At 37.1% G+C, this 27,498-nt stretch overlaps 1 long non-coding RNA gene across 1 annotated transcript in view; it reads right to left on the bottom strand.

Moving 5' to 3' along the window:
• Window positions 1-262: 262 nt before the first annotated feature.
• The window catches only part of LOC125616929, a 205,242-nt gene continuing 178,006 nt past the window's right edge, over window positions 263-27,498 (bottom strand). Inside the window, exons 6-7 of the long non-coding RNA XR_007347711.1 lie at window positions 1,426-1,574; window positions 263-477 (exon numbers count right to left, since the gene is read on the bottom strand). This is a non-coding gene — a long non-coding RNA (uncharacterized LOC125616929). The remainder of the gene's footprint in view (window positions 478-1,425; window positions 1,575-27,498) is intronic.

Raw genomic sequence — 27,498 nt, 5'->3', positions numbered from 1 at the left:
GGGAGCAGCTGGAACTGGCTGGCAAAGAGGTGGTACTGAAATACAGTGCAGAGTGCTTCAGCATGGGGAGTTATGTTCCCAAAGATATTTTTTACTTCAACATTTCTCCCAGTACCTGGAGAATACTGGCAAAGCTCTAGCCAGCTCTTCTTAGCCCGCCAACAAGAAACAACCAGAAATAAAATTTCACAGCACAAGATCAGGTCTCAAAACTTCATCTTCACTTGTAAAAAAGTCCTTGGGTAGGACTAGGTTGTAGCTCTGTGAGAAAACACTTGGCCAGCATATGGGAGGCCCCAAATTTGATCTCCAACACTAAAATCAAAATCCCTTAGGTCTTACCTCTGAAATTTTCTACCAGCTTATTTGTTGTGCCCTGGACTGGAGCACCAGTTCTTCGTGTGGGTCTATCTACACTTCCAGATGTTAACCACCTGTATCCTACTGCAGCAAGACACACAGCTCATTCCATTCATTCTATGGAAGGGGAAAAAGGGACAACAGTTTGCATCAGATAGTATAAAAGTGAGGATGGATGAGTCCCTGGTTTGTATGAATGTTCTTACAGAACTTTTACCAGCTTTCTGTAGAACTGAGATGTAATACAGGCCTTTCATTTATTAAAGCTTTTGTGATCCATGAGATATTTAGTATTCATATAAAATTAAAAATGGAAAATATTATTTTACTGCAGGCCCACTGTGCACTGGGAACCAATTTCCCTGAGTCCAATGAGGCAGAACACAATCACAGGCAACAAGCTGCAGAAAGTGGGTTGATCACTTACAGATGGGGGCCAAGGGATGACAGCGGCCTAGGATTTATTGACAATCAGACCCCCAAAGCTCAGAAAATTGCTATGGGTGGATGGAGTCTGAGCTGTGCCTGCCCCATTTGCACTGTGGCTGAAGGACCCTGGAAAGTGGTATGCCTCAGTTTTATACCCCAAGGTTATATACTGCACTAAAGCCTCCTGTTTGGGGCAGGGTCTAGAGCAAGGCCTGGGCTGTTCCTACCATCCCTCTCTATCTCAGGAGGCTGCGTTCCTAGCGCATTCTACAAGTTATTGTTAAGAACTATAAAATCAGAAAAGGGGGAAACTGGCTTGGTCTGAGACCACTCAATTGTCCCTCCTATTATCCTTTCCCCTTAAAATGAATTTAAGAAGTGTCTACATCTCTTAAAGTAGGAATTTTTAGTATACATTATGATTTGAATATGAGATGCTCCACCAAAATCTGCTATATTACTACATGCATATTCAAAGGTGAAATAAATGGATTATGAGAGCTATAACCTAAATAATGGATTGATCCATTTGATGAATTAATAATTTGAAAGGACTGTTGTCCTAGGTGGTAACTGTAAGCAAGTGGGTGTGGTTAGAAGGTGGGTTTCTGGAGGTTTGCCCTTGGGAATTATAACCTGTCCCCAGGCTCCTCTTTGTTCTCTCTCTGCTTGGTGGCTGCCATAAGGTGACCAGCTTTCCTCTGCATGTTCTTCTGCCATGGTGCTCTGCCTCAGGTGGGGCCCAGAGTGACAGAGTGGGCTGACCATGGACCAAACCTCTGAAACTGTGAGAAAAGAAAAAAAAAATTCCTTTCCTAAGTTGTTCTGGTCACTTTGGTCACAGCAGCTAAATGCTCAGTAACATAGCATACCATGAATTTTTAAGTCTCTGCCTTACCAATGATGAGTAAATTGCTATAGAGGTCAGCGATTATTTAAGAATCTGTAACAGATCCATATGATACCAAATCTAGAGAATACATATGCTTATGAATATAAATCACTGCTCACCCTACAATTAGTCAATGATAAAATAAAATTTGCAAAACAATCAAATGTCTTCTATGACAGTTATCAGATTTTAAGCTTTTAATCCCATAAAATAGGTAAAGGAGAACCTTGAATCTGAAAATAGCTAGTGTTTTTCATTATAAGATTTACCTTTGCCTTGAGTCAGTAATTTGTGGTATTTTCCAGCTGTCTCTAAAATTTAGCCCTATAAAATCAGTCAAAGAAATGGGGACATTTTAAATGAAATATAAAGACAATTTAAGGAATACCATTTTGTCTCCAGAATAATAAGTTTGCCTTCTAATACTAAGCCACAGCAAGGAAAGTTATGGGTTGAATATTTATATTTTAATGAAGCAGAGCCATTTCATCACTTCTGACCTTTTAAATTTCCCATTTTATATTTCTGAGTGGCATGAATCTTTTCAACACATACACAATGAAAACTAATTGAGCCCAATATTGAAATTACCGAACCACCCAATTTCTTAACATGGAGCCAGTGAAAAACAGAACCTTCTAACTTTCCTGAAAGGGAAGTACAGGGGAGAGGAAGGAGGCTCTTTATAAAATGCTGAAGTGCTTGAGAAGGAGGCTGATCCCTGCTCCCAAGTAATTTGAAATATCATGACAAATTGACATGGTTAGTAAGTTTTCCCTTATGCTCTGCACATGTTAGACTCAGCCATAAATACAAATCCCTGAAAATTTTTATTTTTCCAAAATCAGTGGAATTCTTTTTTAAAAATGGGGCCCAAACAAAATTGGAAGGTTTTGATTTATTCCCCATGACAACTGCTTTCCTTTCCTTTCTGACTCAATTTGCCCACACACTATGGCACAGCCTCCCCTGGCAAATGTCAGTGATAACAAAAGATGGTCTGGGACATTTTTCCTCTAGTGTGACATGAATTTTCCAGGAATTTGACTATAAAAGGCAAGAGGAGAGTGAGGGGGAGAACTTGCATAGCATGTGCGTGTGAGAGTGTGTCTGTTTGTGCAGTGAGCTCATTGTGGACTTTGGCATCAGTCAGAGATGGATTTGAATCTTGATTCCACTCCTGACAAGCTGCAGGATCTTGCTTAAAGTTAAATAATTTCTCTAGGACTCTGTTTCCTCATCTGTAAGTCATAAGCCACTTAGTGTAGATTATTAATTTTTCTGCACTTCTTAGATTTCTCCATGATGTTTAATATTTTGTGTCATTTTGGCTAAATTATGGTGTCTAGATGTTTGGTCAAACACTCATGTATGTGCTGATGTGAAGGTATTTGTAGATATGATTGACATTTACAACCAGTTCACTGTAAGTGAAACAAATTACCTTCCATAATACAAGTGGGCCTCTTCTAGTCAGTTGAAGATATTAAAAAGCAATGACTGAGGATTCCTAAGGAAGGAGCAATTTCACCTCAAGACTGAAATATAGAAACCCTGCCCAAGTTTTTAGCCTCCTGGACCACATTATAGATTTTGGACTTGCCAGTCCCTACAATCACATAAGCCAATTCCTTAAACTCTACACTCATTAACACACACACACACACGCACACACAAGCGCCCACCCTATTGGTTCTTTGCTGGAGAAATCTAATATACTGTCTCATGTAGTTATATGAATAAAAGGAGAGATTTCATACAAGGCCAAAATATCCTAAGTGTTCAATCTTACTCCATTACCCACTCCCTTAAAGAAAAATGTCAGAGCATGCCCAAAAGGCTAGTAATAAAAGCAAATCATCTCTGTCCTTTGGGCTTTGCAGAAAAGCAAAGAAAGAGTGTAGAAGGAGAGAAAGTCACAAGGGGTAGACTCTCCCATGGGGAAATAGCTGTGTGTGTTGATCCGTCTTTTGCCGCAATTTATTCACAGCAGCTGTCCACAACAGAAAAAAATTAAAGTCCGGTGTGTCATTAGCTGTCATTTGGCCCAGATCCAGTCCTAGGCAGGGTCTCACTCCACCAGAGAAGAGGGCCATATGTCTGGCTGCAGTCATTATATTTTAAATGAGAGCTGTTGGCCCAGTTTCTGGAAACCATCTAACATCAAAATCAGAACCAAACTGTGCTTCTCTTGGGCTCTGGCATCGAAAAAGAAAGTGGAGAAAAAGGATTCAAAAATAACTCCATCAGAAGAAATCTGAAAAAGCAAGGCTCAGGCTTTCCTTTATCACCTAAGCTGACAAAAAATAATGCAATGCCTTCAATACTCTTTATCAGAATTTCTAAAGGAGAAACTTAAACGAAAGTTAGTTCAGCTGCAGAGTTGGCACTGTTCTCACAAGACAAGTGAATACAGTATTATGTTTCAGTGACCAGAATTTAATGCACTGTTATCTCTCCCCCACTCTCTAACAACCTTATATTACGGGTTAAACTGGAAAATTTTCATCTGGGAAAACACTGAATTATATAATCATTGCTTATGAAAACATAATCACACTTCACAGTCAAATTAATCCCATTCAAGACTTCAGAATTTTGGCAGCCTTCTTAATCTATTGGAAACTATTCTAAAAAGTACGTGTCTGGTGAAGAAGTGGGAGATGGGTGCACGGGGGACCTATTAAGTGGCAATGGGCAGCTCTTCCTGGAGAGCAGCCTGGCACCAGGCATCCAAATGCAAACTGGGCATCATCCTTTAACTCCAAGTTTCCACATTGAGGAAATTATCTGCAAGAAATAATAAAACAAATAAGCAGAGATGTATGCCTGCTAATCATAATTGCAATGTTGAATATAACATAAAATAAAATCAACATAATTACACATAATGATCATCCACCTGATGAAACTCTCTTCAGCTACCACAACTGAGAGATGAAAAACAATTTTATGTCCACATTATATAAAGCAGAAAAACAAGAGGAATTGTGATATATGTTTAACAAAAATTCTATCTGGGAATTTTGTTATCCAGGAAAATAGATTTAAGGGTTTTTAAAATATTTTTATCTTTAGGTTGTTGTACAAAAGGGCTCATTATTTCTTTTTTAAAAAATGTTGGGCTGGAGTTGCAGCTTAGTGGTAGAGTGCTTCCCTAGCATGTGTGAGGCACTGGGTTCGATCCTCAGGACCACATAAAAATAAATTTAGAAAAATAAAGGTATTGTGGCCATCTACAACTAATATATATATATATATATATATATATATATATATATGTGTGTGTGTGTGTGTGTGTGTGTGTGTGTGTGTTAAAAAATTGGCATTATGTTTTGGATAAATAGTACTTTGATTTTTTAATCATGAACAGAAGTTAACTTAAAATTCTAAAGCTAGATAAATTCAAATAAAATATTAATTTTCATGTATTTTAAGGGGAAATTTAAATTTTTGAAGTTTTAGAAAATTGGTAAAAATTCTTTTTTTTTGTATGAGGGATTGAATACAGTGAGCCACATCCTCAACCCTTTTTTAAATATTTTATTTAGATATAAGATCTCACTGAGTTGCTTAAGCCCTTACTAAATTGCTGAGGCTGGCTTTGAACTCTCAATCCTCCTGCCTCAGCCTCCTTAACTGCTGGGATTACAGGTGTGCATCACCATGCCTGGTTGGTAAATAATTCTTAATAAAAGACTTTTAAAAAGTCATAAACAGGGATGCACTTTTTCAAATTCAAACAAAACAAGAGACTTCTTTGAAATCCAGGGAATCTGCAAAAAAAATATTCAAATGCTCAAGAATCCTGCAAATAAGATTGTAAACTTAGATATATGGTACTACAGAGTAGTGCTACCAGTGTCTCTAAGTCTTTGGTGGAGCATGAGCAGTTTGTCAGTGAATCAATTAAGAATCATGAGAACTGATTCCAAGTACTATCTATCATTGACTTCATTATGTGCAATTTGACAAAGCTTTTTTTATCATCTCAGCTGGCGCTATTTTTATATTGTACGTTTGCATTGCAATTCCTCTCTGGATAGTTTTCCACTGATTTTCAAAAGAAGCCCTTCTGAAAACTAAACTCAAGTCAGATATGCTTTATTGTGTGTTCAGTGGTGAAGAGAGCTATTGTTTTAGAAGATGGATTATGTACTGGGCAGGAAAACACCAGTATTTGTCCATCAGGACAACAAACTAGACAGAATAATATGACTTCTGCTTTGGGCTAAACTGTGAATACAGGTGCAATGGTCTAGTTTCTTCCAAATTGTTTAAAGGAGAGATAATAAAATAGAAGAAATACAAATAATTAAATTAATAAATAAAATATTAAATTTAACAGATAAGGCAATCCTATAGGCACTTGGCTTAGTCCAAACATGGTCCTTGAGTCTCCGCATACGTGGGAGGTAGAAATGGGTGCAGCTGAAGATAACCCAGGGCAGAGTGAAAGAAGAATTTGGAGGACTCAGAATAGCATATATCTAGGAAACAGTATAAAATTATTTTTATATTATAACAATGATAGGGCCCTCATTCCCATCATATAGCTTGGATGTTTTTGTAAATTGTATCTCAATACAATCCATAAACATGGATCCATAAACATGCCCCAAATCAATGTTTCCCAATATATTTGCCCATAGGCAGTGGTTCAAACATTGTGTGTTTGTCTTCCCCAGGACATAATGTTAAGGGAAATAAGTCAGACACAGGAAGACAAATACAGCATATTCTTTCTCATATGTGGAAATTTAAAGAAAAAATGGCTTGAAAGTAGAGAAGGTAGGAAAAGGAAAGGGGGATATGATCAAAGCCCAATACATGCATGTATGGAAATGTCACAGCAAAACCCATTAATTTCTATAATTAATTTGTTGATAATTATAACACTGAAAAAATGGGGCTTTTCAAAACAAAGAATAAACCACAAGTGATCTTCAACTTACTTACAATGGGGTTATGCATTTTGAGTTGAAATCACTGTATATTAAAAATGTCTTATACCTAACCTGCCAAACCTCAGAGCCTAGGAAGGCAGCCCACGGAGGAGTACCACGTGTTCACACTGGTGATGGCATGGCTGACTAGGAGCCATGACCCACTGCCACTGTCATTACAAAGCATCCCACTGCCCATCATTAGCTTGAAAGACCCCCAAATTCAAAATTCTAAGTATCATTTCTAATGGATGTGTATCATTTTCACACCACTGCAAAGTCAACAATTGTTAAGGAAAAACATAACAATTTGAGAACCGTTTGTAATGGCCATTTTGAGTTGGTTTCGCTTCTGGAATTTTTCAGCCATTTATGCAGTTCTAGAATTCAGACATAATACCATCTTCCAGTGATTTTCCATGGCATAGAATGCACAGAAGGCAAATTCACAAAATCCTTCAGTCATACTCTTTTAATACAATAGAATCTAAGTGAAAAAAAAGCTTAAAATAACAAATTTTAACCTTGGAAAAACTGTAAACATTTCAGTCTTTCTTTTCTTCTACTAAAGTCTACTGAGTTGCACAAAAATGTGAATGTGTTTAATGCCATCAGAATGAACATTTAAAAATTATTAAAAACGGTCAGTTTTTACCCAAAAGAAAATGCAGTCCAAGAAGTAAAAATTTCCAGATGAGTTTACTTCTAGAATTTAAAAAATGCATTAAAATTTGGATCTGTGCTATGCTAGGATTTCAGTAACAACTGTTCCCTTCCCCAATTCAATCTTGATGAGCTGTGCATACTCATACCAACACAGTCACCGTGATGGATGTCACTTATGTTATGTTCTCTTAGTTCAACCTTGTTACTTCAGCCATTGTTCCACCACCACCTCTTATCAGGTGTAGCTCCACATCACCTTTCCTCTGTATCCCCCACCTGCCATTTCATGTTCTCAGGCTTCCCTATTTCTGTTACTGCTGCTGCTACCTGGTGCACCTGTGGAAACCTTTTAGTCATTCGATAGGTGTTACCCCTGGAAGTTCAGGGCAGTTAACACCACATGGGAAACCAGACAACCCTGAGATTTTTACTTTCATGGCTTCTCAGATAGAAGAACCTAGCATATATCATATTCCTACAGATTTATTCCTCAGTAGCCTTGGGGGATTGATTCCAGAATCCCCCAACAGATCCCAAGATCTGAAGATCTCAAGCCCCTTATATAAATTGGCACAGCATTTGCCTATAACCTATGCATTTCTTCCTGTGTACTTTAATCTCTAGATTGCTTATAATACACAATACAATGTACCTATTAAATAAATAGTTATTTTTAAATGTTTTAATTGTCCATGAACCTTTATTTTATTGATTTACGTGCAGTGCTAAGAATCAAAACCAGTGCCTCAAGCATTCTAGGCAAGCACTCTACCACTGAGCTACAACTCCAGCCCCATGAATAGCTATTATACCATATTGTGTAGGGAATCGAGATAAGAAAAAAGTCTGTATGTGTTTAGTAAATAAACAAATATTTTTCTCAAATATTTTTGATCTGTGGTTGCTTGAATCCGTGAATGTAGAACTCACAGATTTGGCAGGCTGGCTTTGTGTGTGTGTGTGTGTGTGTGTACATGTATGTATGTCTATTTTTGTATATGGAGCATATAATATCCCTGGAAGGATAACCAAGCAACAAGTGGCACTGTCATGTCCAGGAAATAAAACTGGATGATGAAAGACCATGGAGGAAGGATAATTTTCAATGAATATTCTTTTATGACTTTTGAATTTTGAACTTTGTGAATGTATGCCTATTAAAAGATAAATAAAATTTAATTTAAAATAGTATTCTGTATTAATGTTAGAACACCTTATACAATATGAGGAAGGCCTTAGTATTCAGCATGATTCCAGTCATATAGATTGGGGAGAGAAACGAAACTTACGTTACATATGGCACAGTTGTCACTTTGAGAAATTACCTAAGAAAATCAAGTTTGTCAGCAATTATCTACCATAAGGCATGCTATTTATAAAGGATTTAACATTAGTATTTTCAAAAGCAATTATTATATTATTTTGGCTACATTTAATACATCACATGTTGGAAATGTTGGAATAGGAAACTGTTGGTTGAAACCTATTTCTGATACCCTCAAATCTATTCTACATCAAAAGTGGAGGGAAAATATATATCATACATCAAACTACTAAACTGACTGACAGCACCACTTCAGTTTTCTCTGCTATTCTATTCAGAAGTCTTGTTCCAGAAGAACAGTCAAGTGAATCCAGATGGAGTTGTGTGATCATTTCAGAGGAAAAATTCTTTGATTTGGATAGACTTCTTTTCAAAATGGCCCCATTTGCTTCTAGTGCCACATCAGACTTTGACTACAAAACACAATTAGTCAGCTACTGGGAATATTTGTTTTGCCTGGAACATTTTTTTTTTTTTGAGTTTGCCTTTTTCTTCCTTTTTTGAATGTCAGTAATTTGCAGATAGGAAATTTAACAGAGCCATTGCTATTATTTCCTACAAGTGAAGAGAGAGGCTAGATCATATGCTAGTTACGACAGATGACCTAATAGGAAAATTTGAAGACCTGTACCAACAGGACTAGTCAAATTATTCAGTCTTCCCCAAGAACATTCCATATTCAAGCATGAAAGGCAGTTCTGCTGAGCTGTTACTGAAAAGATGACTCAAAAATTTCTGTAGTCTCTATTCAGTTCAGGAAGGAAATACCAAAAGATGATTTCTACAAGGAGACACAAACCTGAAACAAGGTGGCTTTCCAATACTTTCTTAAAGGCCTAATTTTCTCTTGGATGTTTTGTTCAACATAATTGCTTTAGTCAGCTTTTTTGCAGCTCTGACCAAAAGACCTGACCAGAACAATTTTAGAGGAGGTAAAGTTTATTTGGCTCATGGTTGTAGAGGTTTCATCTGTAGACAGCTGACTCTGTTACTCTTGGCCTGAGGTGTGGCAGGATATCATGGCCAAAGGGTATAGAGGAGGAAAGCTGCTCAGGACATGGCATCAGGAAGCACAGGGACAGCTCCCCACTCACCAGTGACAAAACATAAACCCCAAAGGCACTTACCTCATGACCCACTTCCCCCAGTCACACCCTACCTGTCTACAGTTACCACCCAGTTAATTTAATCAACGGGATTAATATACTTATTAGGTTAAGGTTCTCATAACCCAATCATTTCACCTCTAAACTTTCTTGCATGTATTGTCCCACACATAAGCTTTTAGGAGGCACCTCATGTTTACACCATAACAATAGTGTTGCCCCAAATGGGAGCTAGATCTATTTCCCATTGTTTCAGTTTTTTATGCTGTGTAAATAATTATCACAAGTTCAGCAGCTTAGCACATACCCACGTATTAGCTCACAAGTGGGCTCAACTGGCTCCTACACTTAGTATTATATAAGGCTCAAACCAAAGTGTTGACTGGGCTTGGCCTTTATCTGAAGGCTTTGGGAAAGAATTCATTTATCCATGTGGTTTAAAGAACACAGTTCCATGACAACCAGAGGCTGAGTCCCCCTTTCCCTTCTGGCTGTCAGCTGATGATCATGCTTGGCTGCTAAGGGTTGATACCTGGTCTTTCCATGTGGCCTTCTCTGTCCTCAGAGATGCCAGTGGCATAATGAAACCTTATGCTTCACATCTTGCTGACATCCCCTTCTGCCCCGGTCAGAGAAAACTCTGCTTTTGAAGACCTTGCAAGGGATTAGGTTTGCCCCGTTCATTTCCATTTTTTCCATATAAGGTATCACAATGATGGCAGTGACACTAGCCATGGGGATGCTTTTAACCTTTTTCCTAACACAATTATTAATGTCCTGTGGTACAATTGCCACATGGGTGAGCATAGAATGTTTCTTCTTTGGAGTAAGGTTGTCAGATTAATGGATATAGCTCAAAACTGCAATTTCAGTAAACATGGTCTTTAAGCCTTCACATTTATGTCTATTACCATATTCACTATAATAATTCTGCTTGTCACTAGGTTTGAATCAACTCTTTGTAAATTCTATAAGATCCCCAGACCATATTCTTTTCACACATGAATTACTATATGTAAGAAATCCAGTATAGTTTTAGGCCCAATAGTCAGTACTTTGATTCACTCCCCATCCCCACAGTGTGCACATCTATGAGCCTTGTTGATTTTTGTTTGTTTTGCCTTGTTTGGTTTGGAGAGAGCATGTTCATTTAGTCACAATCCAGATTTTTTCCTGAGATCCTACTGAGTAAAATGCACCAGGACTATAGATGCAGCAGTATCCTAGAATTCTACAGAACATAACAGAAACACATACATTGCAGTAAGTTCTCTGTAGTCAGAGTGGTTGAGCCATCCTGCAATGAATGACGGGATACACCTCTGCCACGGCTAGATCACCAGTCAGGAGGATCAACTAGGACTGCAGAGCCTGGACTTGAAAGAGTTGGCAACTTCCTGGCCAAAGGAGCTAGTGTTCCCCCAATCTCCAGCTTCATGTTTTACTGGAGAACTATGTTCATCTAAGATGCAGAATGGCTCCCGTGGCAAAACATGGAAATGATAGACCCTCATAAAGTCTGTTACACAGAAGTTTCCTTGATTGATAGTCTCTGCTGTGCTTTAAGCGAGCATGAGATATGCAAATCTGTTTTTATAAGAAGAACAATCAGTGAAATTTCAAATAACCAGTTCACTTAGTGAATTTAGCTTTCTATTCACATAATCTAGATTTACAATAAAAACTTCTGGGAACCTTTTTGTGTATAAAATGTAGTTACAATGTTTTATATTAAGCAATTTTCTCGCTTTTTTTTTTCAGTATCCTTCTAAAAAGTAGTACTGGCTACAATTTTTCCGCTTTTACACAGAGAAAAAACTGAAACTAGAGGGTAGTTTCACTTGCCTCTCATGCAGTGAGGTAGCATAGGAAAATATATGAAGATTTCATCCTTATTTTGCCCACAGAAAACAGATACTGCTCATTTGCACCAAATCATGGAATATGTTTTTCTTACTTCCTTTCATGTTTTATTGATTAGATAAAGATAAAGTCATGATAAAATTACAAAATTGACTTGAATCACATTAAAGAAAATTATAAAACCAGGCAATTTTATACATAGCAGAAAAGAGCCTCTATACAACATACCTATCTGAAAAGCACACTATTGGTTGCTGTCCTGAGCTTCTGCCCACAATATTTCAGGGGAAGTATTGTCACATGCCAGAGGAAGGCATAATTAGGATTGCCTGCTGGCAGTGCCCCACGCAGTGCCATCTGTGCACTCAGAAGCTCCACTTATCTTCTGAAGGTTGATTCAGGAGCTCCTTAATCTGACAAGATGTGCTGTATTGGGTTTTCCTTTGTAATAAATCTTGGTGTTGTTAATGTAAGGAATGAACCTTTATTGAAAACGATATATTATAGAGATAAACTTTCACTCTGTCTGAGAAAGCAATCTCTAAGTTCCCAGTATATTAACTATCTAAATTTGATCATCTTATGAAACTAATTTTTAATTATCTTGAACAAGTACATGCAAGGTCTTTTATACCAGGGGTGGAGTAAAATCAGTGTGACCATTTAAAATAAAACAGTAAATAGCCAAAACAATGAATTTCACTTAGTTTGTATTTAATAAGCCTTATATATATTGAAACCTGAACCTCTTAGTTATTACCACTTACATAACACTGAGCTAGGCATTTATGTAAGACCATGATAGAGGTGATATTATCCAAATTAAAAAAAAAGAAGAAGAAAACTTCGAATAAGAGATTACCTATTGACCACCAAGGGACTTTTAGAACTATCTAGAAATTTGCTGTACTAAATAAGGTAAACTTTGGGGTGATAGACAAAAAATGTACATATTACTTGGAATTCTGGAGACAGACCATTTAACTTTTAGAAATCAATTTCTCTTCCTACAATTTGATTCTAGTATGTGAGAACATATTTTTAATTCCAGATATGTAATCTTTGGCCCCTGGTAACAACTATTTTAATTTCCCTGCCATTCAAAATACTTTATATACCCTTGGGAACAGATGGAAGAATTTTCATTAAAAAAAAAAAAATCTCTCAGTTTCAAAATAGCCAGGGTATTGTGTTGGACAAAGAAATCAGTCAATTCAACCAAACTAAATCTCTGATGTCATGTAAACAACAACAACAACAACAAAAAGTCATTTGTGTTAATATTTATTTATTTAATCTGTCATTTGGTAATTTTGTAATGTTCAAATACCAAAAGATGAATATGTATTTTCAATTTTTAATCCAGAACAAATTTATTCTTGATCTAACCTCAAAGGGTTCCAAGGAAAATAACAAGGAACTCTTTCAAGGATAGTCTTCTAGCATAAATTTTCAGGAGTGTAAAATCTGAAATGTTTTTTCTCTATTACTCAACCGAAGCGCCTTTAAATTATGAGCACATTTCACCTAGGGACTTGTTCAAAACATCCTTCTATTTGTGACTCTCAGTGGCAGATGATCCCCCAGGAGCTACTCTGGGCATGTTAGACATCATGGACCTGGCAATATATGGAATGAAAAATGACAAGCTGACCCTCCAGTTGAAATCGATCTGCTCCCCTAAACTTTGAAGTTTAAAGAGTTATTTGTCATTTTCACTGACTCTGCAGGTGTGGAATTCTCTTGTTACAGTTTTCAGGGTCGAAGCTTTGGTCACTGTGCAGTGCCTTGTTTCCTTTCCTCCTGAGCATGACTTACAGCCCAGTCAGTAACCAAAATGACAACAGGGAGCAAAGAGTAGATTGACTGATTCCAGAGCCAAGTTTCCATTCCAAAGATTTACAGCAAGGACCACAAAGAGATATTGAGCAGTCAAGAAGAGCTGCTAGACTCCTTGAATTCATGATGTTCTTCATTTCAACTTACCTAAGAAATGGGGTGACAACAAACACTATCTGATACTCTTTTCCTGCTGTTTAACTGTGTTAATGTCGTAATGCATTAGTAGTAGAACTGTAAGGATATTATACCTTGACATCCTTACAGTTCTAGAGTAGATTTTACTATAACCTTATGAAAAAGGCCAATTGAATCCAACTGAAAAAAAAAAAAAAAAAACATCCCATGTTTGGTAAATCTCTTTTCAGAAGAAAAAGGAAAACAATATTTGGAGATAACAAAAATATCATTAAATGCAGGAGAAGAATCTGAATTCAGAAAATCCATGCTCTTAGTTAGCTACCCAAATTTCAGTTATTTATCCAACTTTCCTGACTCTCAATTTTATCATTCACGTAAGTGAGAGATTAAATGACATCTAACTTCCTTCTCAATTCAAAACCTTGAAAATCTGTGATTGTGTATGTATCAATAAGAAATAAGTGAATATTTACTTCTCATCCAGATTACTACCAGTTCTACATTTCATGTTTTGTATAAACACAGAGCTATTTTTGTTTAGTTGGTTTTTCTATTTTACGTTGAATAAAATGGAAAGAGATATTTGACCAAAACCATCAAATATATTTCCTTATAGTATGACCAGTGCATCCTGATTTGCACAGAACTGTTCCAGTTTTAAAACTCTAAGTCCTGTGTCTCAGGAAGCCCTTTAGTCCAGGCAAACCGGGACAGTTTATCACTCTGTCTTATCACAATATTACCCCAGTTACTCCCTGAGGCATCTCTCTTCTCCTGCAGTGATTAGCTCCTTTCATGAAGAAATTCAGTTCCATCAAGTTACTGATTTCATCTCAACCAAGAGAGGTCTCAGAGAAGGAACTAAAACAGCTGCTATCTAATGGACCTGGAGACCTCTGGCCAGCTGCATGTCCACAGAGAATTTATTCCTATACTAGGTCTGAAATCCTCCTATGACTCCCTGACCTCCTAGCTACAGCCTTGACAGCTTCCCCCATTCTCACTATGGGGGATGTACATGTCCTTTGCATATCTTGATATAGGCCAGAATCCTTTTCAATTAGTTGAACTTCCCACCTGGGAGTGAGTTGTCCTATTCCCTTAATTTCCATAAAACATCTCCCAGACTGGGCTCCCCACTCACTGTACCAATTCTCTACCTACTTCTAAAAGGGCTCCAGGGGAGCTCATATGTAGCTGAGATGGGCATATCCCTTTGAATATCATAACTTTCCTAACAGCCACCTTTACGACCATCACTGGTTCCTTTTGTTCCTGAATTTCCCCACCAGCTGGCATCGTTGGAGGCATCAGACATGAGACTCCCACCCAAATAATGCCAATTTCCCACACTTTGGAATGTGAACCTCTCATCCTAAACATAGCACTTCTCATCTTCAACTCTCTCGGCTTCAGTTTTTTATGGAAACCTGTTATGGTGGAAATGGTGCTGAGGTGGTGGCTTGGCACCCCACCCACACTGGTATCAGCTGTGTTCAGTGTCACTAGAGCAGTCACAGAAATGATGAAGTCAGCACGAGAATGAGATGGCTAAATCTCCTGAGCCTCTTAAAATGTTTTATGGCCAAGTCAATTTTATGCAATTTTTAATGTACATGGATTATATTATTTTTAATGTACTAAGAAGAAACCAGGAGCTTCAGCCTCAAATGATCTATTTAGAGGATTTGGGGTAGGTATCAGAGCTGCTGTCACTTGTCACTGAGTAGATAATCCAAGATTATTGTTTGAATCTAATTCACACTTCCTATTGGAGCTTGTCCATTCTTAGTGTCCTCTTTCACCACTTCTATGTAACATAGTCGTTGAAATTCTACCCAAGCAATTAACCGAAAGAAATTAAAGGGATACGAATAGGAAAAGAAGAAATGAAACTATCATTATTTGCTGATGACATGATTCTATATTTAGGAGATCCAAAAAATTCCACCAGAAAACTTCTAGAACTAATAAATGAATTCAGCAAAGTAGCAGGATATAAAATCAACACCCATAAATAAAATGCATTCCTATATATCAGTGATGAATCTACTGAAAGAAAAATTAGAAAAAACACACCATTCAAAATCGCCTCAAAAAATAAAATACTTGGGAATCAACCTAACAAAAGAGATTGAAGACCTCTATGATGAAAACTACAGAACCCTAAAGAAAGAAATTAAAGATGATCTTATAAGACAGAAAGATCTCCCATGCTCCTAGATAGACAATCAATATTGTCAAAATGGCCATACTACCAAAAGTGTGATACAGATTTAATGCAATTCCTCTTATGACATTCTTCATAGAACTAGAAAAAACAATCATGAAATCTATTTGGAAAAATAAGAGACCCAGAATAGCCAAAGCAATCCTTCACAAGAGTGAAGCAGTAGGTATCACAATACAAGAACTTACTCTATCCTACAGAGCCATAGTAACAAAAAAGGCATGGTATTTGCACCAAAACAGACATGTAGACCAATTTTACTGAATAGAAAACACAGAGAAAAACCCACGTAAATACATTTATCTCATACTAAAAAAAGGCACCAAAAGCATTTTGCCTATTCAACAAATGGAGCTGGAAAACTAAAAATCCATATGTAGTAGAGTGAAATTAAACCCCTATCTCTCACCTTACAGGAAACTCAGCTCAAAGTAGATCAAAGACTAAGGCACTAGAACAGAGATCCTGTGCTTAATAGAAGAAAAAGTAGGCCCAAATCTTCACTATATCCGCTTAGGATCTGATTCCCTTAACAAGACTCCTAAAGCACAAGTAGTAAAATCAGGAATCAATAAATAGAATGGATTCAAACTAAAAAGCCTCTTCTCAGCAAAGGAAACAATCAATAATATGAAGAGAGAGCCTACAGAATGGGAGAAAATCTTTGCCACACTCATCTCAGATAGAGAATTAATCTCCCAGATATACAAAGAACTCAAAAACTTAACACACACAAAAAAAGCAAATAACCCAGTCAATAAATGGGTTAAGGAACTGAACAGATACTTCAGAAAAGAAGAAATACAATTGATCAACAAATATACAAAAAATGTTCAACATCTCTAGCAATTAAAGAAATGTAAATCAAAACTACTCTAAGATGTTATCTCACTCAAGTCAGAATGGCAATTATCAAGAATACAAACAACAATAAATATTGGTGAGAATTCTGGGGAAGTACACTCATACATTGGTGATGGGACTGCAAATTTGTGCAACCACTATGGAAAGCAATGTGAAGATTCCTTAGAATACATGTAATGGACCCACCGTTTGATCCTGTTATCTCACTCCTTGATACATACCCAAAGGACTTAAAAACAGCATGCTACAGTGACTCAGACACTTCCATGTTTGTAGCAGCTCAGTTAACAATAACTAAGCTATGGAACCAACCTAGGTGCCCTTCAATAGAAGTGGATAAAGAACATGTGGTGTATATATACAATGGAATATCACTCAGCTTTAAATAAGAATGAATTATGGTATTTGCCAGTAAATGGATGGAGTTGGAGAACATCATACTAACCAAAATAAGCCAACCCCAGAAATCCAAAGACTGAATGTTTTCTCTGAAATGCAGATATTAATTTAAATTAAGGGGGAGGCTAGGGCAAAATAGAGATACTTTGAATTAGCAGAGGGCAGTGAAGGGAGGGGAGGGGTTTGGGGGTAGGAAGAACTGTAAATGAATTGTACATCATTACCCTGTGTGCATATATGATTACACAAGCAGTGTGATTCTACATCACATACAACTGGAAGAATGAGAAGTTATACAACATTTATGTGCGATGTGTCAAAATGCATTCTACTGTCATGTGCAACTAATTAGAACAATTTAAAAAAAAAGCAGTCATGGTCTGGGGTTGTGGCTCCGTGGTGTAGGGCTTATCTCACACATGTGAGGCACTGGGTTCTATATTGAGCACCACATAAAAATAAATTAAATAAAGATATTGTGTCTACACCTAAAAAATATATTTTTTAAAAAATTGCAGTCAGATGTGGTGACAGGAGGGAAAGCATGATATCCAGTGTCATTCACTGGCTCTTTCCCCAAGAACAGCTTCAGAGGATGGAATCCAATTGTCCTAAAACAGGAGGAAATCTTGCATTGAAAAGAGAAAAACGCTCTGTACTTGATACCTATTGGAAAGAAAATGTCACATAGATTGGGAAATCTGGGCTAGAACAGAAACGGAGGGACAGAGATGAGTAGTCGTGGGGCAGGAGGCCAACATCTGTTGGAGCTAGAACTGCTAAAGAGACATGGCTGGTGGGAACTCTGGAACAGGGGGGAAAGACAGAGAGAACAGTCCATGACAGAGCAGCATCCAGCTGAGTCAGGGCAAAACTGCGGTCTGTCCGCACAAGTCAAGATCAGACTGGGACCCAAAGACGTGGCATGGAGGTGACACAGTAATGTTATAGGCAGAACCTGAAGACATGAGGGAATGAGTTGTTCTTCTTTTCCACTAAGACCTCCCCTTCCTGGGACTTCTGACCAAGGTCACATGCTGCCTACTTCTTGTCCTAGTCTTCACTGCCACCGTCACCTTCCAAATGCCAGAGGGATCAGGTGTGGGAAACCACCTCAGAGACAAAACAGCCATTCATATAGCAAACTCAGATACATCCACAGCTTGCCCAATCAGGAACAGTAAAGAAAAGAGATGGTCACAGCAACCTGCAGAGTCTGAAGGAGGAGAAATGGGTCAGAACACACTTGGCTCAGTAGCTCTCACCACTACCAGGGAATTCACAGTGTGTGAGTTGGAGTACAGGAGGGGCAACTGGCATGGCAAAGAGTGTCTTCCTATTAACACTTAACGATTCCCACTATCAACCGCCAAACACACACACACACACACACACACACACACAAGGAATAAGGAACTCTAAACAAAGAATTAAGATGAAAAAGTGCTATTCGTAAATTATAGAAATCTTTGACATTGCCTACATGTCAAAAGCTCAATTTTTATCTATAAAATTAATGTAATAATGTTGCCTTCTTAGTTTTATTATAAGCATCAAATAAAAAAGTGAAATGTGAAGATGATACAGTGCTACAAGGTAAATTATAATTATGATCATATAAAGATAGTATGAGTAATATTTTGATGTCTATGGTATTTCTATTTCATTTTATTTCTCCCCTATTTATTTTTTGGTTTGTTAACATATATTAATTTTACATGTTAGTGGGGTTCTGAGTGATATTTCAGCATATGCATACAGTGAGCACTAGAAAATGTGGTGTATATAATGGAACATTTTTCAGTTGTCAATAAAAATTAAATTCTGTTATTTGCATCAAAATGGATGAAACTGGAGGATATTACATTGTGTGAAATAAGCCAGGTACAGAAAGACAAATACTGTGTATTCTCTCTTCTTTGTGAACATTTTTAAAAATTCCAAATCTCTTTATCTTTTTATGTAAACATACAGGAAATGTGTTTCTTCAAAACTAAACATCTTTGCAATTCTACCAAAATGCAATGAAGTATAGAGAAACCAATAGGGATTTTGGACATCAGACTCATCATAAATGCTACTTATTAAGAGCAATGGTTAGATAATGTCTGCACAGCACTTGTTAACAGAATATGAGTATGTTCAGCTTGATTGCACAAAAACATTCCCAGTGGCCCTCCCCCTTGTCACGTCCCCCTTCCACATGGTACATTTTTACTTTGTCCTCCTCCATAAGGGTCTCAGAGACCTGGTTTTTCACCAAGTAAATCTTCTTGTGCTTATGTATAGGAATTAAAATCACCTGCTTATACATTGAAACATTATTAAAATATACCTTAATTTTAAATGTCTACCCAATGCAGTGACAGTGTGTATCATTTTTTTTAAGTTCCCACAAATGAAGATAAATCATGAAGCCACTGTTCGGGTTCTATGACTTTCTTTACACTTACAGAAAGGAAAGGAGAGAGGGGAAAGTGAGTTGGAGAACTGGCGAGTGGGGAATATTAATATTCTAATTTTAAACCCTAAGTTGTCTTGGAGCTCTCTCTTCCCAAATCCCTTTATCTAACTGGTCACCAAACCTCTCTCTTGAATGTCTCCATTCTGGCCCTCCTCTTTTTTATTGTTTTTTTTTTTTTTTTCTTTTTTCTAATCTAAATCCTCATACTCAAAACTTTTACAATATTTTTACAACTTCTTCCTTCTTTTAGGCTTTCATTCACCCTGTCCTGCCTTCCACTGCCTTCAGGCTTCTCCATTTGAAGACCTCCCTCTAATGACTCCCTGTTTTATAGACATAAAAGCTGCAGAGCCTTACCTCCAATCCCAAGGAAATCACATCCTAACACTTATACATACTAAGCATCCGTCTCTCTAATCAGGATAGACCTTTGGAAATTTTACCAAATGAAAGTTCATTAGAAAATCATTTTAAAATGATCATGTAGCTGGAACTCTGAAGTTCATCTATTCACATAAAAAATTCTTCTACTATATATGAAATTAGCACTGTCCTTGTGGAACTTAAAGTTCAGAAGAAAAATATCAAATCTAAATTACTAATACGTTGCTCTCTCAACAGACATTTAGATTGCTCATTATGCTTATAGTGGTTAGTACAGTGGACCATGTGAATAGTCACTATCAGAGGGGACTATTAAGGAGTGCTTTATAGAAGAAATGGAAATCCATGTACAGATCTATAGGTAGCAGAGGAAAAAATATTCCAAATGAATTAAAATAGCACAGGAAAAAATCACTAGTCTATGTATGTTTAAGGGACAGGTTAAAGAATTTCATAATTGTAATGGGCACAGTGTGTTCTCAAACACAAAATTAGCACATAGTATACCTAAGGTCTGGTGCCACCTATTAAAGAATTTGTATAGCAACTTTTTAATATAAGAGTCATTATTTGTCTTCATAACAGCTGCCATTTGACTGGAGTGAGATGATATCTTAGAGTACTTTTGATTTGCATTTCTCTAATTGCTAGAGATTATGAACATTTTTTCATATATTTGTTGATTGATTGTATACCCTCTTCTGAGAAGTGTCTGTTCAGGTCCCTGGTCCATTTATTGATTGGGTTATTTGGGTTTTTTTGGTGCTTAGCTTTTTGAGTTCTTTATATACCCTAGAGATTAGTGCTCTATCTGATGTGTGAGGGGTAGACAAACAACAATAAGTGTTTGGGAGGATGTGGGGAAAAGGCACACTCATACATTGCTGATGAGACTGCAAATTGGTGCAGCCAATATGGAAATCAGTATGGAGATTCCTTGGAAATCTGGGAATGGAACATCCATTTGTCCTATCTATACCTTTCCTCTGTCTATACCCAAAGGACTTAAAAATAGCATACTACAGGAACACAGCCACATCAATGGTTATAGCAGCACAATTCACAATAGCTAAACTGTGGAACCAACATAGATGCCCTTTAGAAGATGAATGGATTTTAAAATGCGGTTTTTATACATAATGGAATATTACTCAGCAATAAAAGAGAATAAAATCATGGCATTTGTAGGTAAATGGATGGAGTTGGAGAAGATAATGCTAAGTGAAGTTAGCCAATCCCAAAAAATCAAATGCCAAATGTTTTCTCTGATATAAGGTGACTGACTCATAGTGGGGTAGGGAGGGGGAGCATGGGAGGAATAGATACATTCTAGATAGGGCAGAGGGGTGGGAGGGGAAGGGAGTAGGCAGGGGGCTTAGCAATAATGGTGGAATGTGATGGGCATCTTTATCCAAAGTACATGTATGAAAACATGAATTGGTGTGAACATACTTTATATACAAACAGAGATATGAAAAATTGTGCTTTATATGTGTAATAAGAATTGTAATGCATTCTACTATCATTTAATTTTTAAAAATCAATTAATTTTTTTTAAAAAAGAGTCATTATTTTCTCCATGGAAGGAGGATGACAGCTAAAGATAAGCCCTGTGAGCGTACATTGTGTGTGTGTGTGTGTGTGTGTGTGTATCAAACTGGGGCCTTATGCATGCCAGACAAGTGCTTTCCCACTGGGCTACATGCCTAACGTGTCATAAATATTTGATGCCTCACGTTCAGCCTGGAGGGATAACAGAGCTCATTGTGTAGAGTGATTTGGGAAAAATAACAGGAATAGGGAAATATGAAGCAAAACAAGGCATCATTCCAGAATTGGAGCACGTGTCAATTTTTCAAGTATTTGAATTCGCACAATAGGCAAAATTGCACAATTGGAATGACCCCTTGGAAGACATCATTTGCCTTCTCTGCATTGAGATGTATCAAACTTGTTATGGCTTACTGGCTTACTGGATAAATTTTCTTTCTTTACAGTCTGAAGTTGATTTTCAGTAATAATGTATTTTGAATATCATACTTATTATTTATTCTCAAGTTATACTTGGACTACCAGAATATATAAAATGGTGTTTCAAAATAATCAGGAAATGGAATAGAGAATGCACAAGTCGACAAACATATTTACAATCAATCACTGCAACAATTTGGGGAAAGGAAAGCCAAAAACACTATCTGACCTACTCGATAACAAGGAAGAATCTCAAAATTAGTATATTGAGTGAAAGAAACCAGACAAAAAAGAGAACATGCTTTGGGTTCCTATTTATGCAAAGTTTGAGACTAGTCAAAACTAATCTGTAGATATAGAAATCAGATTGTATTTGCTTGGAATAAGGAGTGAAGGTTGAAGTCAGGGAGATAAAAGGGAATTTTCCAGGTGATGGAAATAGTCTATGTCTTATTTAGAGAGTAGAGTTATATAGATACCAGTTTCCTAAGGCTGCTATCACAAAGTGCCACAAATGGAGGGGCCTAAACAACAGCAATTTACTGTGTCATAGCTCTGGAGGATGGAAGTCCAAGACCAATGTGTTGGCATTGCCCATTCTTCCTCTGAAGGCCTCAGAGAAAGATTTGATGCCCCTCCCTCCCAGCTGCTGGTAGCTGTTCAGCTCGTGGAAGCAAATAAATCTAGTCTTCCATGGCATCTGTCCATGTCTGTATCTAGGCCCAAACTTCCCCTTTTTACAAGGTTACCAGTTATATTGGGTCAGGGAGTACCCTAATGATCTCATTTTAACTTGATTACCTCTATAAAGGCCTTTTCTCCAAATGAGGTCACATTCTGAGATATTGGAAGTTAGAATTCCAATCTCTCTTTTTGAGGGGCATGTAATTCAACCCACAGTATACAATTATACACTTGTCATAATCCATATAACATCTATTTAAAATGTGTGCATTATATTACATATAAACCATGCTTTAATAAAGTAAATTTTAGAAAAGTTGGATATCTATAAAATGAATATTAGCGTAATATAAAACTTAATATGTTCCTCTATGAGCATATTAAAACTCTATTTTGTGCTGAATTCTTCCTAACTATATTAAACTCATTTCAAACTCAACAATAACAAAAAATATTGTCCCACACAGTCTTATACTTGAAAGTAATCAACTCTTTTTGAGTGTTGCTTATATCTTAGCTAATCCAGGTGATTTCCTGTTAAAAATAGACATTATTTTTTCTTTTGGTAACATAAGAAAATAGGGCTGGGAATGTGACTCAGTGGTAGAGTGCTTGCCTAGCACATACAACACTGACTTCCACTCCCAGCGCCACAAAAAAGCAACTACAATAATAACAACAAAAATAAATAAATAAAAATAGTAATACAGTTATGGTAATGTCATGCAAAGAGGTAATGAAAATACCAATTGAAATCTAGAATTCCACATCATTTTAAGCCACATTAACCTTATAAGTCAATGCAATATTGGAGAGGAAATCTCTCTGAAATGAATGGCTTGGGACCTCAAGATTCCAGCAACTTACAGAGCAAAAAGCCATTTTAAAGGTCAAATGATATCCTCTTTTTGAAGGCAGAGAGAGATTAGGTGCTTTGCTGAAGAACAAATGTTTAGGGATTAAAATGTGAACTAGATGTGACAATTCCCAACAACTTTGACCCAAGCCCTTCCAAGCCCCTCTTCTGTCCACTCTCAATTCCTGGTGTTAGGTTGTGTATTAAGTGCAGAGGAAAAAGGGGAGTTGAACCCTGTCATGACAGAAAGGGAGAACAGAATTTTATGTTCTGCAATGCCTCCCCTAATTTCTTTATAGAATGAAAATGCAAACGTGGAAGAATACAGTACTTCACAACTGAATTAAGCATAGCACTTATGTTTAAAAATCATTTTATTTGCATATGTAACTTTTCAAGAAATTTCTGTTATGTGCTGTTGATATGTGAAAGTTTGAAATACAGATAATTTTTGTCTTAAACGTTTCTTAAAGTACATTTTATATATATTTATAAGAGGTCATATCTTTGGTTAACTAAAATACACTTGAGTTTTGTTTTCAATTACAAAAAGTTCCTTGCCTTTAAAGATTTGAGAAGTCCTAGTAAATGAATGTCACATCTTTCTAGTAGTCAAAGTGCAATGTATTTTATTTTTCCCATTTAATAGAGGCATCATCCTTGCAAGAAAGGTATTGTTTGAAGTGTCTTTTCTGTGCGTGTGTGTGTGTATATACACGCACGCGCGCGCACACACACACACACACACACACACTTGTACTCATTCCTTTATTTAACTCATTTATTAAAAATTTTCTTAAGTATTTATTCTAGGCCCGGCTCACCACCATAAGATTTAAAATATAAAAGTGCTTTAATTTTTCTTTCTGTTTCCTTATCAGAAACAGTCATTTAGATCATAATAACTCTTCAAACAAAATAATAACTCGAAGCCAACTATCAAACATTTATCATTGTGAAAACTCTTCTTGGAAAGTGATTCAACTTTGACTCACCTCACTGGAAATAATTTCATGTGATTTTCCTAAGTTCCAGGTTTTGTAGATGCCCCAGATACAACAAAGAAACAAAATAAAGTCACTGACCCCCCAGAAGTTTACATTGTATTAAAAGAAACAAAAATAAATAAATAGGTAATATAATGTCAGTCAATAAAGAAGAGTGAAGTGTGACAGAAAGAGAATAAATAATGAGGAATGGAGAATTTCTCCTTAAATTAGATAATCTAGGAAGTCTTCTTCAAGTAGAAAACATTTGCACAAAGACCTGGTTAAAATTTAAAAATGAGCCTGTGTACATGTTGAGGGAAAACATTGCAACTGCAGGGAACAACGAGGGCAAAGATCCAGGTAGGAACATAACACTTAGTAAGCTTGATGAGCAGGAAGGAGAACGGTGTGATGGGGTGCCTAAGACAGGGAGTGCATGACAGGAAATGAATCGGAAATAAAGGGCTTTCTCTAATATTTTAGAGAAAATGGGACAGAAAGTCTTTTGGAAGTTTCTGAGATAAGAAGGGACATAATCTGATTGGCATTTCTAAAAGGTCACTTTGTTTTCTGTATGTAAATTAGACTCCAGGAGAACAAGAGTTGAAGACAAGTTATAAGGTTCTTAGTGGCAGTCCAGGGTGATGGCTTTGACAAGGGTGATGATGCCGAGGTGCTCAGAAGTGCCTGGATTTTGGACATATTTCAGAAGTAGAGTCAAAATATTTATTTGTGAATCTTGAGTATAAGAACCAGAACTCTCAAGGTCGGAGCTGAGCAACCAGGTACTAAAATGGGGAGAATGAGAGGAAGAAACCAGTGTCCAGTGAACGGGCCTGCTAAGTCTGAGGCACTCACTGTGAATGGGAGATGCCCCAGAGTTCTTGAGTCTAGAGTTCAGGGAGAGGTTGAGATAGAATAGATTCGGGAAACATCACATATTCTTGGCTTTGTATTTCCACAACAAAATGCATGAGGCAGCTGAGGTGTAAAGGGTTTACTTAACTCAAAGCTTTGAAGGTTCTACAACATGGTGCCTGCATCCACTCAGCTCTGGTGAAGGCCGCCTCTCTTTTCTACATCCCATGACAGAGGAGGCATCTCTGTGTAGAATAGATTGCACCACCATAACTCAGAGACAGAGATAGAGCTCCCACAATCTCTTCTGAGAATATGTCCCCAGTGACCTAAAAACCTCCCACAAGTCCCACCTCTTAAAACATTTCCCAATGTCACCTCCCTGTAGACCAAGCCTTCAATCACAGTGGGCCCTAGGGAAACATAAACCATAGCACACATCGTATGAATAATCTCAAATTCATGGGACTGGATGAGAGTACTGAAGGGATGAATCTGGATTAGAAAAGAAGAAGACCAGAAAATAAGGCCTGGCCTTTTAAATTTTTCCTCTTATTTTCACTTTTTCATTAAATATTTTTTAAACTGACAACATTTAATGTTTCTTATCACGTACAGCATGATGCCTTGAAGGGCCATGATTCGGTGGTTTTGTACAATAGTTAACTCAAGCTAATTAATAAATGCATTACCTCATACAGTTATCATTTTTGTGGTGAGAACACTGCACTTAACATTCACTTTCATTACACTTTTCAAGAACACAATACATCATCGTTAACTACAGATACCTTGTTGTACAAGAGAGCTCCTGAAATTTATTCCTCCTATCAAATTTTAATTAGGTATTCTTTGACCAATATCTTCCCATCTCCCTTTCCCGAGTAACCACCATGCTACTTTCTACTGTGTAATTAACTACTGGGCAGACGATCTGAATTGACATTTCTCCAAAAACATAAAAATGACCCACAGGTATATGAAAAGGTGCTCAGCATCACCAGTCATCAGGGAAATGCAAATCAAAACCATAGTGAGGTATATCACCTTGCCCCAGTTATAATGACCACCATCAAAAAGATAGAATATAACAAGAGCTGGCGAGGATGTGGACAGTACAGAACACTGGTACACTCTTGGTGGGACTGTAAATTAGTATGGCCGTGATGCAAAACAGCATGGCCCTTCCCTTAAAAATTAAGATAGAAGCCTGGTCTTTAACAACATTTTATAGATCTAAAAAAGGAGGAGGGGCAGCAAAGGAGTGTGATTTAAAAAAAAAAAATGGCCAGTGGAGAAAAAGGAAAACCTGAAGGATGTGGGATCCCAGAGGACAGAACAAGGAATATTTCAAGATGGAAAAAAATAGCGACTGTGTATAGTGTGTTGGGAGAACAAGACAAGGGCTAAACATTAATTATATGAACATGAAGATGGAAGCTAAAAATGGACAACCAGAGAGCATTACCAAGGTCCATATTCAGCATAGGGAAATGCACAGCCGAGCAGGTGCAGAGAGAGCAAAATGAATGGTAATGCAGACATCAACTATAAAATCATTTTCCAGGAGTTTTGCTGTAAAGAACAGAGATATACGGCAGTAGCTGGAAGTGCTGCTTGTTTATATATTCTCGATTTTCTCAGTCACAACTATAAAATTGGTTCTGCCCTATAATCAATGCCATGTTCATAGGTGGAAATTTCTAAATGAACAGGCCTTTTCTTAAACTATAAATTTTAATAATGGCCATGATAAAATAAATTTAAGCTCAGAATGCACTTTTGATACTATCTGGAAATGTCCAGCAAGAAAAAAAATATGCTGAGAAATGCAAAGCAACTTTTCGTTTTGCTTAAGCAACCAAGCATCCTAAGAGTTTTCCTGTATCTCCCAGAGAGCCTAACCAATTACTGTGCCCACGAGAAACAGGCAACAGACACTGTTGGATTCCATTGTGTGCCACAGAAGTTAAGGTTTAAAGGAATATATCTGAGGTTACCTACAGATCGAGGGTCTGAAAGAAATTTTGATGGCCCTGTTCACAGTTTAGTGCAAAGCCAAAGCAACTATATGGGCAGTTGGATAAGAAGCAACTTCAAAAAGAAATCAATTTGTAAAAGCTAAAAAATAAATAAATAAAATAAATTAGCCAATCATGAGCTAGGTAGATCAACAGGAAGCCCCACCATTGACTCTCATTGTGCTTCATACAGCAGAAATAGTGAGTCCTTT

Source organism: Marmota marmota, unplaced genomic scaffold, assembly GCF_001458135.2.
Source record: "Marmota marmota marmota unplaced genomic scaffold, marMar, whole genome shotgun sequence".
Taxonomy (NCBI): domain Eukaryota; kingdom Metazoa; phylum Chordata; class Mammalia; order Rodentia; family Sciuridae; genus Marmota; species Marmota marmota.
The sequence above is the reverse complement of the archived record's forward strand: the minus strand, read 5'-3'. Positions and strand labels throughout refer to the sequence as shown.